The following is a 20,455-nucleotide window of genomic DNA, read 5'->3' on the forward strand; positions in this document are numbered from 1 at the left end:
CCATATTTTCCAAAATATATTTTTCATTTAAGTACAAGTTATTTTCAAAAAGGTAGGATTTTTCTTCACTTATAAAATGTATAATTTCTAAGCATTAAATGTGTTATAATTTAATGAAACTACACAAAATCAAAGAAACTATGTTTAGGCAAAATATAACACTTATATTCTAAGAATTAGATGTAAACAATTTAATGAAAGACATTTAATCAAAGAGTATTATATTTTTGCATAATGAAGAACTAAGTAGGAATATGCTTTAACAATCAAAAATACATGATATTGAAGATGAAGAAGACATATTTTTGATAGAAAAATCCATGAACTTTATAGCACAAATGGGAAATCAACATACAAACATAAACACTATCTAGTTACATTTTGCTTCATCATTATCTTAATAATCTTGAAAAAAGATTAGAAGCTCATAACTAGATAAAAATTACAAAAGATAAACATACTTGACATGCTCTTCAAAGTGTAAAAATGGTAAAAATGAAGAGTGTGGAATGGAGAAGTGTTTTGGGTTGAAGAGGTGTTTAGGAGGGTGAAGAGATGTTTAGGGGGTGAAGAGATGTGTTTTGAAATGGTCTTCCAACACCATATTTATAGGCAAAATTAGAGAATTAAATTAATCAAAATAAAATAAATAAAATGATTAATTTAATTAGGGTTGGGAAGAGAATGGATAAATAGAGTATGTGTAAGAGTATTGGAAAAAATAAATATTTGTTTGGATGGAAAAATAGTGAAAAGATAGGGTAAAAATAAATTAGGAATGTTTATTTAGGTGAAATAAATTGGGAAGAGTAAATAGGTATTTATGTGTAATGTGTGGGAGAAAATGTTGGTATTTTATATTTTCTAAATCTTTTTGGGCTGAGAGAAAAGCAAATAACAAGTCAATTTTTTCTTCTTCTTTTTCTTCTGCAGGTACACTTGGCGAGGGCTGGTTGGCTGCTGCAGCTGACTGGGTGCATGCGTGGCGCTTGCTGGCTGGCTGGGAAGGCTGACGAGGCGAGACCAGCTGGGAAAGAGGGACTACAGGCGGGCCCCACGCGTGCAGGCTGGAGAGAAGAGAAAAGGAGCTCACGCTCCTGCTGTCGGGGTGAGACACACGCGCCCATCCAGACGCTCCGATCATCAAACGGACGGCTCAGATTGGGTCAAAGAGCTGACCGAGAGTGGGCTTCTTCTTGGGCTGATTTGATTTTGCTTTTAAAATTGTATTTTGACCCCATTTCTTCAATATTTCTCCAATTTATTCCTAATCTTCACCACCAATTACACCTAAAAATACATAAAGTAAATTAGAAACTAAAATAAAATTTAAAATAAATAACACATAACATATTATCATAAAATAATTATAAAAACATATAATAAACTATAAAATAAATATAAGGCTAATAAATCCAAAAATAATTAAAAACTTACTCAATTAATTAAAAACTTAAGAACTAAGCCAATTTTAGCTAAAAAAATGTGAAAAATAACTCTAATTTCTAGAGTTATCACTTACAATTCAAGCTCTTGCCTCTGCCACAGAAGACTCGAATTGTAATCTTGAGGGGTCGTGTTAAGGGTATTCGGTTATGTCTGTTAGTGACAGGTTGTATCAGTTAGTTTGTTACAATCTATTCTGTTAGATTAGTTTTCTTTTGCAACCAACTACTGGTTCTTGCTCTAATCTGTTCACTATATAACCTTGTATCTCTAACACTGAATCAATGAGATTGCTCTTTCCTTCATCAGTCCTCTTTTGCTTTCTTTATGTTTTCTCTTTGTGACTTTCTTTCAGTCTTGTTGTTGTTCTTGTTCTGTTTGATCTTTAGCTATGGCCAAGAGATTCAACATATATACACAAAATTATACCCAAATCAAAGTATACACAAATAAAAATTAGAGCTTACCTTGACTGAGAGTGGGAGAGCCGGCGGTGTGGATTAGCTCGGGCAACGGTCTGGAGGTAGGCGGTGGGTTACCTTTCAATTTTTTTTTTTAATTTAAAGAGAGAGAGAGAGGGGGGGGGGGGAGGGGGGGGATGTGGGTGGTGGAGATGATAGTGGGGAAGGTGGTGGTGAAGGGTGGTGGTGATTAGAAAGAAGAAGAGAAAGAAGAAGAAAATGGGAAAAAGGGGGACGGTACTGAGTTTTATTCAGCATTGACTTTTGCTGGCACACTTAGGCTTGCCGGCAAAAAAATTTCCCTAAATAAAAATGAAACACAATGTTTCATTAATTGTAAAAGTTTTGCCGACGAGCTTAAGTGCGTCAATTTTTTGCGCACATCTTTACTGGGCGAAAATTAAACGGCCAAAATTTTATCACTTTTGCTGATGCATTTACTCGCCAGCAGAAGTAAAATTAAGTTACCAAATATTTATTAACTTTTTCCAGCGCACTTATTTTACCATTAAAAGTGGAATTGAATCACCAAAAGTTGGCTCCTTTTGACGGTTAGTTTACCACCTTTTGTCGGCAAAACTACTGCATTTTGCCGGCTTAGATCACTTATACTAGCGAAATAACTCGTCGGTATAAGTATTTTCCATAATAAAATGAGGGATAAATTTACCATCTTTTACAAACGAGATTCGTAAACTGTGCTGACAAAAGTCAACTTGTGCCAGCACAATTTCGCCAGCAAAAACTCTTTTTCTTGTATTGTGAGTAGTGTTAACAAATGTATTTATTAAAAAAATGGATTTTTACAAAAAAATACTGAATTTTGGATCAAAGTTTACAATTTTACTGCCACATTTTATAAAACAATCTAAAACAACCGCAAAATAACAAAACAGGACAATTAAAAATAACAGTAGAATAACTAAAAAAATAACTGTAAAACAATAATGTAAACTTAACACAGTACAGAGTATGAAACTTACACAGTATACTTGAAAAAAATTTTCACCCCGCAATAAAAAAAAGAGAAAAATTTAGGTGTCGTTTGGTAACACTTTTATTTTTTAATTTTTTAATCACAAAATGAAAGTAAAATTTTTCAATTTTTAATTTAGGTGTCGTTTGGTAACACTTTTGAAAAATAAAAATGCGTTCTGTAGCAATTTTTATTTTTCAATTTTAAAAACAGAAAATAAAAGTGTGTTCTGTAAAATTCATTTTTATTTTTATTTTTTTATTTTACTTAAGTCGGGTCTATGTCTGGGGTCGGATTCGTGTTCGGATCAGAAGCCGGGTTCAGCACCAGGGCCGTGGGGAGGAGATTTGGTCAGGGTCTGGTCGTAATCCAAAAGATTGATTACGAAAAAAAACTGTTTAAAAAAATATTGAAAGTGATTTTTTTTTTTTGTTGTTTTTAAAATTTTGATTTCTAATTATAAAATTAAAAAGTAAAAACAGTTTTATTGAACATGTTTTTCAAAAATATTTTCACTTTTCCATTTTTGAAAATAGAAAACTGATTAAAAAGGTATTACCAAATGCCACCTTAATATTTTAATATGAGGTGTAATAACCCCTACAAAAAAAAAAACAGATGTATCCATTAAGCGGCAGGTTATACTCATGAGTTTAAATAGCTGATTTTTTTTTATTATTAGAATAAACTTTATTAATTATATCTACGTACGACCAGTACGGAGGAAGATGTTTTTAGGTAATGTTTGAAAAATCAAAACAGGAAAAATAAAATAACATAGCGTATTGGACCATTTTATTTTAAAGGAAATAAATAAAAATAAGAATTATTATATGGTTAATTAATTTGGATATTACTGTTAAACATCACTTATATATATTATATTTTTGACGAAGATTATATTAATTAACACCCCCTTGTTTGCTTCAACAAACATACATTATAAATTTTAATAGTTAAATTAATTTTAGTCAAATTTATTTCTAATATTATAGCCAAATTATCTTTAAAATATCTATTATAATATCAAAATTTCTAATTCATCATAACAATTATACATAAATATTTCTCAATGAGAAGATATAACATTGTATTAGAGTTACTTAATTATTAATATACATAATACAGTAGAACCTCTATTCAAGAATAGACTTTGACCAAGCAAATTATATTCTAATTGAGAGGTTATAACTAAATAGAGTTATACTAGAAAAAAAAAATTAAAATACTAAAAAATATCAATCTAACCATAATAACAATAAATAATTATTAATACTATATTATAATAAAATTATTTTAGAGTAAATATAATGGTAATACATATGTTACAATTTGGAATAAAATTATTAATTTTATGTAAATAAATTTACAAAACATATGTATATATTTTATTAAAATGTAATTATTCTTATATAGAGGTATATTTTGTTAATACGGGACTTAGAAAATGTATAACTAATTACAATTTAGAGGTTATTCTTATTTATAACTGGCCCAAATTGGGACTTGATTTTTTTATAATAAATTAGAGGTTATTCTTGAATAGAGTATTCTTAAATAGAGGTTCTACTGTAATAATAATAATAATTAATTAAATCTAATACAATTTAATTATATTATATTTATAATTTAATCGATAGTTTAAATTTTTTTTCTATGAATCAACTAGTGTTTTCATTACTCCAAAAAAATTAATTAATTTACAAACTACGAGCATCTTCAGTTAAAGATATTAAGTATTCTATATAATACTCTATAAAAAATATATATTTAACTAATTTTATTAAATATTAAAATAAGTAAATAAATTTAGATATTATAAACAATATAACTAATAAACTTGCTATAAAGTATAACTAATTATCTTATTATTACTTAGTTTATCATGATTAAAACTAAAAAAAAGTTGTGTTCGTCCTTCTTTTTTTCTTTCTAAACCAATTTTTTTAAAACAAATACTTTAATTTTTCTTCTCCAATCTTAGACCATCTCTAATGGATGGTGTATATATTTTGAGTTAAATTTAATCTAAAATATACAATAAAATTATATTTGACCCAATTTTTATATTTGTGTTCCAATACATAAAGTACAAATTAGTTATAAAAGTCAATATTATTAATACTCTTTGAAAATATATAAATAATTCTTTATTTATATTATTTTAATAACTTATAAATATAAAAATATTTTTTTATTAATAAATAGTATTAATATGTGGTAAATAAGCAATTAAAAAACGTGTTATTTATTGTGAGCTAAAATTTGGCAAATGTTTTTTTTTACCAAATTTAATACAATTTTTAGTTTAGACAAATTTAACATACATTTTAAATCACTATAAAAAGTTAATTTTTAACAAAATGTTCTAAAAATAATAATATACCACATTTATAGCTCTTGAGTAGAGATACTCATATGATAATTATCTTAAACGAAATTTGTGCAATCCATACAAAATATGAAAAGAAACAACTACCAATAAGCTTGCAAAACCCTCTAGTGCACTTTATATTTATATAAAAGTTCTTTTGCTTCAGATTATTATTTTAATCATTAATATTTGTTAGTGGAATCACATTATATTTTGAATTATATAATTACACACACAACATCAATTTGTATTTCTGGTGTATAATTTTTGTATTTCTATAATAGCCTAAAAAACAAAAAACCAACGAACCATTATTAAACCACCTTAAAAAAGCAGAGAGGAAACTTTAACACATGTGAACATAACCTGAACCGAGTGATGTCTATTATCCCTCTTGTCATTGGCTTTATAATATATGAACACGTGTCCACATACGTATAAATCACTATTACATATTACGTATTACGCAAGAAAATATTGTATAATAATAATAATAATAATAATAATAATAATAATCCCAGCCTCAACAACCTATTATTTCTCATACTATAAAAATAGTTCGTCCACCATTTCTTTCCTTCCCGTTTAACTAATTTAAACTAAAACGGGTTATCCAAAAAAAAAAATTAAAACTAAAACGACTTGAGTCTTTACACGGTCCCCCCGCACAGACTATTTCTTTTTTACTATAAAAAAATAACCACTGTAAAATTAGCCCAATCCTAATTCTATTTACCGAAGCCGCGTTACCATTTTCCATTTTTCTTTTACCTTTTTACCTTTTTAAATATTTATAAGCAAGTGTTATGTTATTTTCTCCAATTTAATTTAATTTTTGGTTTTTTATTTTACTTTTCTGATCAGGACCACCACCACCAGTCACAACCAACCACTCATCTCTTATAAACCTATTATATACATCCCTCGAGAGAGAGAGAAAAGAAGACTGAAGAGTCCTTATATTTTGCCTAAAAAACACCCCACACTTTCGGTCATTTTCACCTAACTCTTCCTCCCTCCCTCCTTCTTCTCTTTCATATTTATCTTTGATATTGTTTTATTTTATTTATACACACACAGTTTAGCTATATATAAATATATAGGGGTGTATCTATAGATTTGTGGGGTTTATTTCTATTGAACAAAAAAAAATGCAGACAGATTCATTACGCTCTGTAAATCCGAGTTTTAATGACTACTCATCATCTGGTACGGGAAATCTAGCTGATATTGCTGCTAGAGTCGTTAACGAGTTTCGACAAGAGAATGGTTCAAACGGCAGCGTTTTTGGTCTCGAGGAATATGATTATGTACCGTGGGATCAGTTTGGGGAAGTTAATCAGAGCAGCCGTTCCTTAATCACCATACCTGATGTTCATCGCGAGGAAGAAGAAGAAGAAGAGGAGGAGGAGGAGAGTGAGTTTGAATTCGCGTTTGTTGCAACGGAACCGGATTCTTCGCCGATATCTGCGGACGAAATCTTCTATAATGGTCAGATCAAACCGGTTTACCCTCTCTTCGACCAGTCCTTGCTCGAAAAACCGGTTTCATCGACGAACGACGTCGATGCGAAAAAGAAGAATAATAATGTTCAGGAAACGACGCGTCGTGCGCGTCGGCCACAGCTGAGGAAATTGATGGTGGACGAAGAGAGGGAAACAACGACATCGTCTTGTTCTTCATCCGAGGCCGACGAACTCGACGGTTTGAAACAAGGTACGTACTGCGTTTGGAAGCCGAAAAACGTCGAGGTTTCAGACGAACAGCGGAAAAAGTGCCGTTCGACAGGGTCGTCGAGGCGGTGGAAGCTTCGAGATATTTTGAGCCGGAGCAGGAGTGTCGGAAAGGAAGGGCTTCTGTTTGCGCCATCGATTAAGAAGCTAGGAAGTTCGAAACGCACCGGAAAAGAAGAGTCGGCGGCGATTGCGGCGGAGAATAAAAATTTGAAAAACGGCGCCGTTTCCATTGAAAACGACGAAGGAGAGAAGATTAAGAATAAGGATGAGGAAAGGAAGAGAACTACGTACAAACAGGATTTTGTGGGGTTTTTGGCTAATGTTAATGGTCTCAGTAGGAATTTGCATCCATTTTGATTTTTTTTTTTTAATTTTTTTTTTTATATTTATTGGGTGGGTTCATTAAGGTGATGATTAATCTTAATCTCAAAGCTTTGTACAATTTTAATTATGATAAAAAGAAAAAACAAAATTTGTATATGTGATTATGTGAGTACCAAATTACTAATTACAATATTAAAAAAAGAAAAGATAATTATTATTATGTGAGGTGATCAGTTGGTGTGTTTAAGTAAGAAAAAGTATATTTCTTCTAATTTTCACGCTGGCCTTATTCATTTTTCTTAATTTTTTTTTTTTTTTCTATTTTGCGAAAATTTAAGATAATATGTGCTTTGATTCTTAATTCTGGAGAAAGAGGAATATTATTATTATTATTGGAGATATGTGAATGCGTAATCCTTACTCGATAGCATGACATCTGCATTTTTTTTTTCTTTTTTTATGTTTGGCTTTTGTGTGGGTCTCACACGTTAATGCTATAAAAGAAATCCATTATTTTCTAGGCAAACTTTTCCAAGAAAATTCTATCCTAATTAATCATACTAAATGAAAAGTAAGCCTTGAATTGTATAAATGAAATTCAATTAGTAAAACCGACAAATTTATAAAACTCAAAACAAAATGAAATTTGAAATGATCATCACATTATATTATTATATATATTGATCCTTTACCAAAAAAAATATATATATTATGTATTGATAGTTTAACGTACTTTAAATATGTTCAAAAAAAAAAAAAAATGTTTTTTTTAGTATTATATAATATTATACGTTTATATATGATATATATATTTTTCGATAGAACAAAAAAAACTCAAAACTCCACCCTAAAAAACAAAATTTCTGCAAAAATAAAAATAAAGGAAGAAGAGATTCATAACATATTTATGGCATTAACCATTAGACAGGGCCGACCCTGAGAGTAGGTGGGCTAGGTGTGCGGCCCAAAATTAAAAAAAAATATATTAATATATAGATAAAATATTAAATAAGAAGAAAATATAATAAAAATTTAGTGTAGTGGTAAAAGATCTTACTTTAAATTAAGAGATCATGACATCAATTTCCAACCTCTTAAGAGTTTTTAAAAACATTACCATTACACTAAGTACTAGAATTATTATTTTCATAATAGTTAAACTATATATAAGGGCCCCGAAATTTAATTTCGCTCTCCATATACCTTAAGACCGACCGTGGCATTAGGTAGTAATGAATGCAAACCATACTTGACATTTTTTGTTTAAGTTCGAGCACTTATTTATAGATATATATTGAGATAAACACATATATTTATGGAATTTTTTCAGTTTCAACCAAAAAAAAATAACAATATCACAAAAATATTTCTAGTTGGCCAAATAAACAAATATACATCCCAACTAAAAAAAATTACACAAATACCACTTACACACACCTTTAACCCAGGATCTATGCTTCCTGGGCAACTATCACACAGCCATCGCGCAACCATCGTGCAACTACACAGCAACCCAACGCAACCGAAACGAAAATTCAATCAGAGAGATAACCACTATTAATTCTGGCGACTTCACCTGAGAAGACGACCAGAATCAATCAAAACAAATGTTGTTTCAAATTCATAAAAAAAAGTATAGAAAAACTACTACGAAACTAAAATTCAACTGGAAATCCAGTTTAATTTGCATAATAATAATGTCCCGACTTCAATTTTTAGATCCATAAAAGACAGATCTCAAAAAGTTGAATTGGAGTTCCCAAACAATCCAACTCAAGTATAATCCAAAAAATACATCAATACTATAGTAAAATATTTATCCTGATGTATTTTGTTGTTTTCCAAATTTCTAATGGTGAATTTGTTCATATTAAATTATAAAAAGACATGTAGATAGAGTTATGTACATGAAAATATTGTTATGATTTTTAATGTTTCACAAGAGTTGCATAAACATTTTGCTAACAATTATTTCGTCTGATTGAAATCTTCGTTTGATGCAACCTTCGGCCAACCACCCAAAAACTTTCGTCTGATGCAACCTTCGCCCAACCACCTAGCAACCATCGTCTAATTGAAACCTTCGTCTGATGCAACTACCGCACAACCACGCAGCCACCACTCTGCAACCATCGTCTGATTGTGTAAATGATGATAGTGTAAGTTGTATTTTGGTAATTAAAATTACATAAAAAGTATAAATGTTGACTTTACCTTATGAAGGTATTTTTATAAATAAAAGGCTAATTAGTAATTTCCCCCCCCCCCCCCCCCCCCGAACTTTGACATAAATCGTGCCCCCTAAACTTTTTTGGCCATTAAAAATTCCCCTCGAACTATTGAAATTGTTAAATTTAAGGACTTTTGTCTAATTTTAGTAAAAATATTCTAACATGGATAAAAGTTCAAGGGGCATTACTTAGTACATATCAAAGTTTGAGGGACATGATTTGGTAAATATCAAATTTTGGGGAGCATGATTTAGTACATAAACAATTATTGAAACAATAAATTGAATGAAATTAGACAAAAGTCTTTAAATTTAATAATCTCAATAGTTCGAGGGAAATTTTTAATGGCCAAAAAAGTTCAGGGGCATAATTTAGTACATGTCAAAGTTCAGGAGAAAAAATTACTAATTAGCCTAAATAAAATGTCAATTTATATTTTTTATGTAATTATTCTTATATTTATTATAATTGTATATATATAACGCGGTAATATGTGTAAAATAAATGTATAATATATGACTAAATGATTGAAATTTTCTTAAATTGTATTATATACACACGATAACCGGTAACGTGTAACTAATTACTTAATTGATGAAAATGTGATAAGTGCAAATTTTGTGTGTTTAGTAAATATTACTTAAATTATGTATACATATGAAAAATAGAATAATTAGAGTATAAATATTTTCTTTCCTCAAAAAAAAAAAAAAAAACAAAAACGAATATGAATATTTCTCCTTATATTTTATATGATTAATTGGAGGACAGATCAATTAATATATAGAATTGCAAAAATTAATGGCATCTTTCACACCTTTCAGCATCTATATTAGTTTGGATAATGTGATTAAAGAAAGGAGTGTCCGAATGACATGATGATTAAATTTGATTAGATAGAATTTTATAAAATATCTTTTCAAAATCAATTATAATATTAATAAGTGGATATGTTCTTATATATATAAGTAGATATTTTAACATTTAATCCAATACATATCATATAATAGTTATAATATATAATTTGAAAACCGTACCGATTCCAAATGGATAGCTTGGAATATAAATGTTAAAGTTAGTATTATATATATTTTAAATAATTAATTAATTCAAATAAGTTGCACTATCTCTATCCCCTCAAAAATAAAGTTAGTCATACGTAATTACTTATTACTAATTATACTGAAGTGGGGAAACCTAACTTTTATAGAATAATTATTCAATATATACGAAAATGTCTCAATTTTTCGTAAATATCCTTAAATTAATATAATTTTGTTACAAAGTCAATATCCATTATTAAATTACCACTTGATAAATCGATGTAGCTCAATAAGTTAGATTAGTTTATCTTGTACGTTTATAAATATATCATATATATATTAGTTACAATACAATATAATTAACTTGTCATCAAGAGGTATATATGTACTTGGGGTATTAATTAATTATATTTTTATATACATTTTACTTAAGAAACTGACTATTTTCTGTTTTAATTAATGACTTTATAAATCACACCTGCAGGAATGCAAGCCAAAGGGTAAAATTCATTGAAAAAAGAAAAACAAATCAACGTGACAAATGTAACTTTTTTTTAAATTCATTAAAACGAAATCTATCATTTTTGATAAATGCATGGTTCATCATCATGAATATATAATAAACTTCGAATCATATAGGAGGAGCTACGTACGTAGGTACTACCATAAATGTACAACGACACAGCAAAAATACTCTTAGATATATATTAATTATTTGACATAAATAACATAAGGAAGAAAAGAACAAGGATATATGAATGGCATAATGGATATATATAGTCCTGCCATCCCATAAAATCTAAATGCATTTTTGTTGTAATGCAATCTAATCTAATTATTAATTGAATTTAAAAAAACTATTATCATCTACTTCAATTTAATTAAATTTTAAAATACAATTAAATTCAGTTTAATTATGGTGCCGTTTGGTAACACTTTTATTTTTTAATTTTTTAATCACAAAATGAAAGTAAAATTTTTGTTTTTAAAAATTTTGCTTTTAAAAAACAAAAATGCGTTCTGTAACCACTTTTATTTTTCAATTTTAAAAACAGAAAACAAAAGTGTGTTCTGTAAAATTCATTTTCATTTTTATTTTTTGATTTTATTTACGTCGGGTCTAGGTCCGGGGTCGGATTTGGGTTCAAGTCAGAGGTCGGGTTCAGCGCCAGGACCGTGGGGGATTTGAGTCTGGGTCATGATCAAAGTCCAAGATATTGATTAAGAAAAAAAAAAACTGTTTAAAAAGATATTGAAAGTGATTTTTTTTTTAAAAAAAAAAAATTTGATTCTCAATTAAAAGTTTGAAAAGTAAAAACAGTTTTATAGAACATGTTTTTGAAAAATATTTTTACTTTTTTAATTTTAAAAACAGAAAACTAATTAAAAAAATACTACTAAACAGTACCATTTAATCAATTTTTTAATTAAATATTCAATTACACATTAATGTTAAAAATCCATAAAAACTAAATAATACTTTATAAAAATATTACTTAATGCGGTTAAAAATTTAAAATAACAAACAACACTCCCAAGTTAAAATAGAACAAAATAAATAGATAAAATTACTTCAGTGTTACAAATTTAATACACAAAAAACTCACTAAAAATATAATTAAAATATACATTTTTATTTTCTATATCACTACAAAAAAACTGCTATTTTTAGTGACAACTTTTTAGTCACAACATAATTTTTTTGTGACTAAATGTGACTAAATGTGACTTTTAGTCACAATAAAATATTACTTGTGACTAAAGCATAGTATTAGCTACAAGTTGTCACTAATTTAGTTTTAGTCACAACAAGTATTGTGACTAAAAATACATTTAGTCACAACAAATTGTAATTTTTGTGACTAATACTTTTAGCCACGGACCTTTTAGTCACAACATAGGAATAATAATTTATAATTAGTCGTGACTAAAAATAAGATTTTTTGTAGTGTATATTTTTATTATACGTTTCAAAAAAAATGTATATAAATATATAAGTATATATGGAAGAGGTTTCAATGGTTACATTTTTATTATAACCATCATGGTTACATTTTTTTAAGCTATTGGATTACTATTAAATGGTTGTGATTAATTTAAAAATTAAATAAAAATAAATAATAAATAACTTGTAACCTAAAAATAACCTAATCATTTATTTCCTTATAAAACTTTAATTAAGATTAATTATATTTTAGAATTAAATTAATTATAATTATTAATTAATTTTTTGCAATTTATTACTATATAAGGATCTTTTAGCAATTTATTTTTTTATACTTAAATTATTTAAAATTTTATAGCAAAAATTTTTATAATTTAAAATTATACACATATAATTTCATAATTTAAATTTTATTATACTTGTAATCTTAATTTTAAATTATTTCACTTAATTAATTATTTTTTTATTTAAATATTTAAAAAGTAAAAAATAAAATAAGTTGAAGAATTTTTTAGAAAAAAAAATGGCTGCACTTGTTATCGATTGATTAGCTTGAGGCCTCATACTTAGTTCATATAATTGTAACAAAATAATTAAATATCATTTAAAAATAATTAATTATTTAAAAATTTATTATAAGAAGAGCATTTTAATTTGTGTCAAAAGAAGTTTAATTTTTGTAAAAAAAATAAATTTTATTGTAAATATTATAATTAAAGGGCTTAATTATTAAAATAATTCAAGTAAGGATTTAAATATAAATATTAATTGCTAAAAGAGGTCTTGTTGAATATTTAATTAATTATTTTAAGAAAATAGTTAATTATAATTAATTAATTTTAAAAAAAGAATGTCTACTATTTAATTAATTATTTTAAGAAAATAGTTAATTATAATTAATTAATTCTAAAAAAGGAAAGTCTACCTATTAGTAACCTGCTATTACATGTCAAAGAAAAATGTACAATAAAAATGTAACCATTAAATAGTTACCCAAGTATATATATATATATATATATATTTTTAATATAATTAGATTAGATAGATTTTTTAATTAAATTTTAATATTAACATCCAATAATTAATGTAATTTAATTAAAATCTAAATTTTTACATGCAATTGTAATTAAATATCTTTTTTTTTAAAAGATTAATTAAATTGGATGGATTCCATTTATTTAGATTAAATTAAAATGTTATCCACACTTCCATAATGTATCAATATTCTCCTACAGCTTTCGTCTAGATTTTTATATTATGATGTATATAATTGTTGTAACGATCTAGAAAAAGCAAAATATCAACTTTTCTTAGGAGTGGTTGAATGAATGTTCTTTATTTTTTGTCTCCATAATTAGGAAAAGCGAATGTCACTCTTCACGATGTACTACTATACTACTCTTCCAATTCTTTCAACTTCCTTTGCTTCAATTGGGTCCCCCACAATATAAACGCCTTTTATATTCCAAATATTATATAATTGACTGGTAATTACCAAGATATTAATTATAGTCTAATTATTATATAAAAAATTCAGCAAAAATGGAAACTTTTAGTTCTTCTCACTTTTTGTTATTTTTATACTGTTTATTTCGACTAATTACAATCCCAGTGGTACTGGAAGTAAAATGTAGTGCAAATCAGATAAAATTAGCTTAGGAAAATGTGAAAATGAGGAATATATCTTTGCTCTTTACTGTCTGAGAAAGAAGCTGGAAACTGATCATGATCAGGGAATGTGGAAAACCAAGAATTTTTTTATTGTTCCATTTTCAACTTGATTTGCTGTCTTCAATTGACTCAAAAGTTAAAATGGGAGATTTAGGTAAAGTGAAGACAATCGAATCTCATTTATAGAACATAAATTACAAATATTTTATATGTACTATATGGATTTTTGTTATAATGCTCAGTGATAACATTTTTCAATACATATAATTCTAATTTTTATATTACCACTAATAATATATATTTTTTTTGAACAAATACCAATTATTATTATGGCTCGTGACCATATGATTGGTAGAATTTAGGAATGAATTGTTGAGGTGTATGAGATTTCATTTTAAAACTAATTGACAATGAAAAAAATAGTTCATGCATCTTATATATGGTGTTATATTTTTATTTCTTAGAGCATCTCCAACGGAGATAATAAGTAGTGAAATACTAAAATATAGCTCATTTAACAAAAAGTGTGCTCCAATAGTGTGCCAAAAAGTGATGTAAATTTGGCACATAATAAATTTTTTGCCAAATTTGGCACATAATAAATTTTGTACCAAATTTGGCACAATATTTGCTATGATGTAAAATTTACACTACAATAAATGCACTACTTTTTCATTTACATTTATGTCATTTTTATTATTTTATTAATATATTTAACTATCACATTATAAATTATGAAAAATTTATATTATTTTTTTTATTGTCTTACATATTAAAATAATAATAAAATTGATTATAAAATTATTAGATTTTATCTTTTTTAATAAAACATTAATTAGATATTAAATTTTACTTTTAAATTTTGTAAATTGTGCATTGAAATTTTGTAATGTGCATTGGAGCACAAAGCTAAAATTTGATGTAAATTTATTACAAAACTTTTTTTGTGCTAAATAGAACACAATTTTTATATCTCCTATTGGAGATGGTCTTAGTAATGTTGGACTCTAACATCCCCTCAAGATGGTGGCTAAGTTTTTACTTACTAATCTTAGATGGCTCGATCACAAGTGACACTATTGGCTCACAAAAGATCACAAACGGTTCTTTTTTGGCTCGTCTTTTTGGACCGGCAACACTTTGGGCTCTTAACGCATCACAAGCGACTCTTTTATAGCTCGTCTTAAAGACCGGCAGCAGTTTTGGCTCACTATCCTCGAATCACAAGCAACTCTTTTAGCTCATCTTTTTGGATTGGCGGCACTTTTTAGCTCACTATCCCCGAATCATAAGCGACTCTTTGGCTTGTATTTTTGGACCAACGGCACTTTGAACTCACAACAAATCACAAGAGGTTCTTTTGGCTTGTCTTGGAACAATTATTGGATTTGGATCGAATACTCGTTAGAATTTAGTTTAGCTCCGATACCACATTAGAATTTAGAAAGTATGTGATTAAGGTGCGTGGAGTTCTATTTCAAAACTAATTGGCAATGAAAGGAGTAGCTCATGCATCTTATATATGGTATTATATTTTTACATCTTAGTAACATGAAACTCTAACAATGATTGTGGGGGTAGTTGCCAAACGATTCCCTTTCTCTAACCCCCTTATTTGTAAAGTCCCTGCTGTTTGCTTTCTGTTGAGATCTCAATAATATGGGCTACAATTTTGTGGTAGTGGAGAGAACTTAGAGATAGTCATTAACGCGCTTAGGGAGATTACTTTAAGATGGAAACTTAATAGCTATATTAGTAATTATTTTAATTTTTCTAAACTTTTAGTGAGTTGTAACTTTATTAAGATTTCTCGATTACGTAATTTTACACATAATGCGACCAAGTGGACATTTATCCAAAATTTAACTTTTTCTTCAACACCAGTAAATACTTCATGTAAGGGTTCCAATTGAAGTTCTTTGAACTTGTGCTATGGCTTGTCGGGGTCGACCTCAAAAAAGTGATACTCAGGGAGAGAGAGCTGGTGGGAAAGAAGGAAGATCCGATTTGGAAGGAAAATGGAAGATTCTGGCTAAGCAGAAACATCCGTCTTCCTATGGTGTAGTTTTAAAAACCAAATCCATGACATAGATCTTGAGCGTTGATGTCTTATCAGTGTCGGAGGAAGATTCTAAGGATGAGACTTGTAATTTCTTTGGGGAAAACTCTGTTGGCGTGCTCAGACCATTGAGAATGTGGCTCAAATTTTATCTATTGGGTTTTATGCCCTAAATAAAACTCATTTTAATATAATCAGATTTACTAATTAATAAAGATCAGAAACTGCATTTTATGTTGCATGGTTCACATGATTTATTTCATGATTGTTTAATGTATAAATTCTATTAAGTCCAAAATATATGTATTTGTTCATGATTATAGTATCGTCAGCACAGGGGAATATAATCATGATTATATGTTCAAAAGTTTAATTCCCATGATTTGTCAGTGCACTAGATTTAGACTGGCATGATAATCTGCGATAGGTATACTTACACCTTGGTAAGTGTTATGTCCTTTCTATGGCATTGGCAAAGTTTACCAGTATCGGATGTATGGAGTATACATTGGAATGGACCGATATTGATCTTAGATAAGATATTATAAACTTACCGTTATATCTTTCTAAGTCAATATAAATGGTTGATCTTAGATCTATGGATCTTAATCCTGACATGGTTAGGTTCGATCTTAAGAGTGTTATTTGTGCTCTTTGATTTGTTAGTTAAGCCTACCTTTTGGTCTGGGTGATACGTACATTTTGGGAACATGATAGTACAATTGAGTGGGACCGCTAAACATAGATATGCAATCTATAGCTTCTATCTGGACATAGAAGTGAAACAGTGATTTCCTTCAAGCTTGGCTGAATAGAGATAAATGATTGAGGCCTCATTTCAGTAATTATATTAGTTTACTGAAGTATCATTTATAGGTTGCTAAGTGTTTTAAGGATAAAATACATTGAAGGGTAGAACGGTAAATTTGTCCCTATTTAGTGTAGATTATCTATAGAGGATCCTTGACTATTAGGATTGTAACAATGGATAATTATAACGTATTTATATCGTGGTACGTATAGAGCGTTCTATATAACTGAGAGTGTATTCAATTCCAAATCTATAGTGGAGCAAGGCGAAATCAATAAGTTGAGAATTTACTTGGTGAATTCTAGATCTACTTATTGAAATCTCGGTTATAGAGGCCCATGGTCCCCTCACTAGTTGAGATAATACTGCTTGCAGACTCAGTTAATTTATTTTAATTAATCAATTATAATTCTAAAATTAGAATATGTCTTATTTAAGAATTTTCACTAAGCAAGGACTTAATTGTGAAGAAAAGAGATTTTGGGTTTGTTAGTTAAGAGACTTTGCATGGTCTAATTAATAAATTACATAAATGACAATTTTATTTAGAAATTAATTATAATTATTAAATAAATAGTTTTGACATTTATAAGAGTTGAATTGGAAAATATGGTATTATTGAAATGAAGAATAAGTTGTTGAAATAAAGTGGCAAAATTGTAATTAGAAAGTGGTCCATTGTAGTGGACGGCACTTAAGTATTTTTGCCCAATATTTGTTTTTTTAATCCATATAATTCAACCCTAAACTCCAGTTGAAACACTATAAAAGGAACATGATGCTCTCATCTCATCCGCTTGACACTTTGTCAAATTAATATCATCTTGACTATTACCTTAGAGATAATTCTTGAAGTTATTTCTATGAGAGTCTTAGAGCTAGAGAGAAATAAACTTTTGGATAAAAGTGCAATACCGTAGTAATCCTTACTAATCTAAACTCAAAGTTATAAGTAAGTGCATATATATATATATATATATATTCTTCATATTATATATATTGTATTTCATACATTTCTTATATTAATATTTATATAATCAATCTTTTATTTTAATTCTTGTATTATTTTTACAATGAATTATAATTTATCTTAATTAATCTTCTATTAATATATAAAATCTCTATCATTGTAGAATAGAAGGGAGGAGGTTACCCAAACTATCTTCTACTCCCACTAGTCGTGTCCAAAGAAATCAAAGTTTTCCTGGGGTCTTAAACATTTAGAGATTAGATGCATGTAAAGATATTGATGAGTCCACATATTATAAAGTACTTTTTGTGAAGATAACATCTTTACTGTTTAGCTAGGTACAACTCACACTAATACATATTTATTCATTTATATATAAATATTTTATATATATTTATACATTCGTATCTTTTTTCTTTTTTTTTGTTTGGTGAGGACGAGACCCTTACTTTATTTAATGGGTGTGATATGTGTCCATTATTGATGATCATAATTGATCTAATAAATAAAAGTTCAATTGTAGTTGAGTTATACATCCAGCCATGTGATTCAAGTTTGGTACGCATTTATTAGTGTTTAATTTGCTTTCAAAAAAAGAAAATCAGAGCTATGTATTATTTGGACATACCACTTCTTACAACACTACGTAACTTTTTTTTTTTTTTTAAAAAAAAAAAAACAAATCTATAAAGACAAATTAATTAACGATATATTTTTGAGATTTTTTCATTTTTACACTTCAAAATAATTTTTTTTTTGCACTTTTACGGAATTTTACATGGAAATCCCTTTTGCAACTAGCGTTGCAACCTAAATTATAACAAAAAATCGTATAGAAACCCCTATTGCAACTAGCGCTACAACCACTTTAGAAACTCAAACCGTAAATTTAAAGAAAAAATTAAAAAAAAAATAGTATATAAGGTAATTAAAGGGAAAAAAAGTGAAGGAATTATTTGATATTAATATTTGAAAGTGAAGGAATTAAAGGGAAAAAAAAAGTTCAACATAAAATTCTGATTCGTTTTGATATTAAGGCCAATTGTTTGGCACATATAATATAATTGTAGTTGTAGCATGAAGAGAAACCCTATAAATCAACTAAAAAAATTGTCATAAATATTTGATAAATCATAAATTTTAAAATGCTATAAATTATTAAGATTATATTATACAAAATTTTTATTGTTTATATCTATATTATTTTTTAAAAAATATATAAATTTACATGCATTTAATAAAAAATAATTTTAAAAAATTTTATTTTATCACATGCAAATGTATATACATGCATATATATAATATTAGCAAAAAGTAACGTGCGAGGCACGTATAATAAATTTTATGCTAGTTTTTTTATGTTATTTGAAAGTGATACGATTAAAAATTAAAGAAAAAATATTATTAGTTATTAGGTGAGATTATTATTATGTGTATCTAAATATTATAGTTTATAATGTTGTCAATTAAAAGTGAATATCGAATGCATTATATTAGTATTTAAGAAGGCTTAATGATTTAAATATGTTCTTAAGTTAATCTAAAAATAAACTAAAAATTGATGTTCCAATAATTAAAGAAATATTACTTAAATGGGGGTAAGATAAAAAGAAAATTAAAAATCAATCTCTAAATTGTTGATAATTGAAGATAGCATTAGTCTTAAAATTGTAGATAAGAAAACTAATGATAGTCATTGGTGGATTTCAATCTTCATTTTCTTTGATAGAGACAATAGTGTAATTTTTGTATTTTGCACTTTTCATTCTAGCCGGGTCCGCATATATCCGGATTATCCATTTTTTCTTTGATAAATTGATTATGGTAGTGTCGACAAAGCGGCGGTGTTCCTGCAAACAGTGATGTATTTTCATTTAAGATGATTAGTCATGATGTGCATAATTTATTTAATTAAAAAATCAACTTATGAAAGGCATGTAAAACTATTTAATTTTTTAAAAACTACACCTCTGCAGTATAGTTCATTAGTTGGGCAGCATTACACGAGAATATTTTTTCGACAATATCTGCGAACATGATAGCAGATAGGCTCTTTGTATTGTCATCAAGTTCAACATATGCAATAGCACTGTAAAATGCATTATAAGATTGTTAGTATATTTTTTTATTTTAACTTAATTTCAATAACATCATATGTTTTTTGTAATATACCGTGGTGTAGGAAATCCTTCTTGGCCGCATGTTGGCTTGTCACATATGATTTTTTCATCGCGATTGTATAAATCTATTTTTTTATGACATGCGTCACATGACACATGTAATAAAAATTCTGGAGAGTGTCAGTTATTTTTATTGCCGCCTCAATCCAAAAATATTTTTTCTACATTCAAATCAAATGGTGTTAATAATAGTAAGATATTGAAACAAAAGTTTCATAAAGTAAATAT

This window comes from Cannabis sativa, chromosome 3 (genome assembly GCF_029168945.1).
Source record: "Cannabis sativa cultivar Pink pepper isolate KNU-18-1 chromosome 3, ASM2916894v1, whole genome shotgun sequence".
In the NCBI taxonomy this organism is placed as follows: Eukaryota; Viridiplantae; Streptophyta; class Magnoliopsida; order Rosales; family Cannabaceae; genus Cannabis; species Cannabis sativa.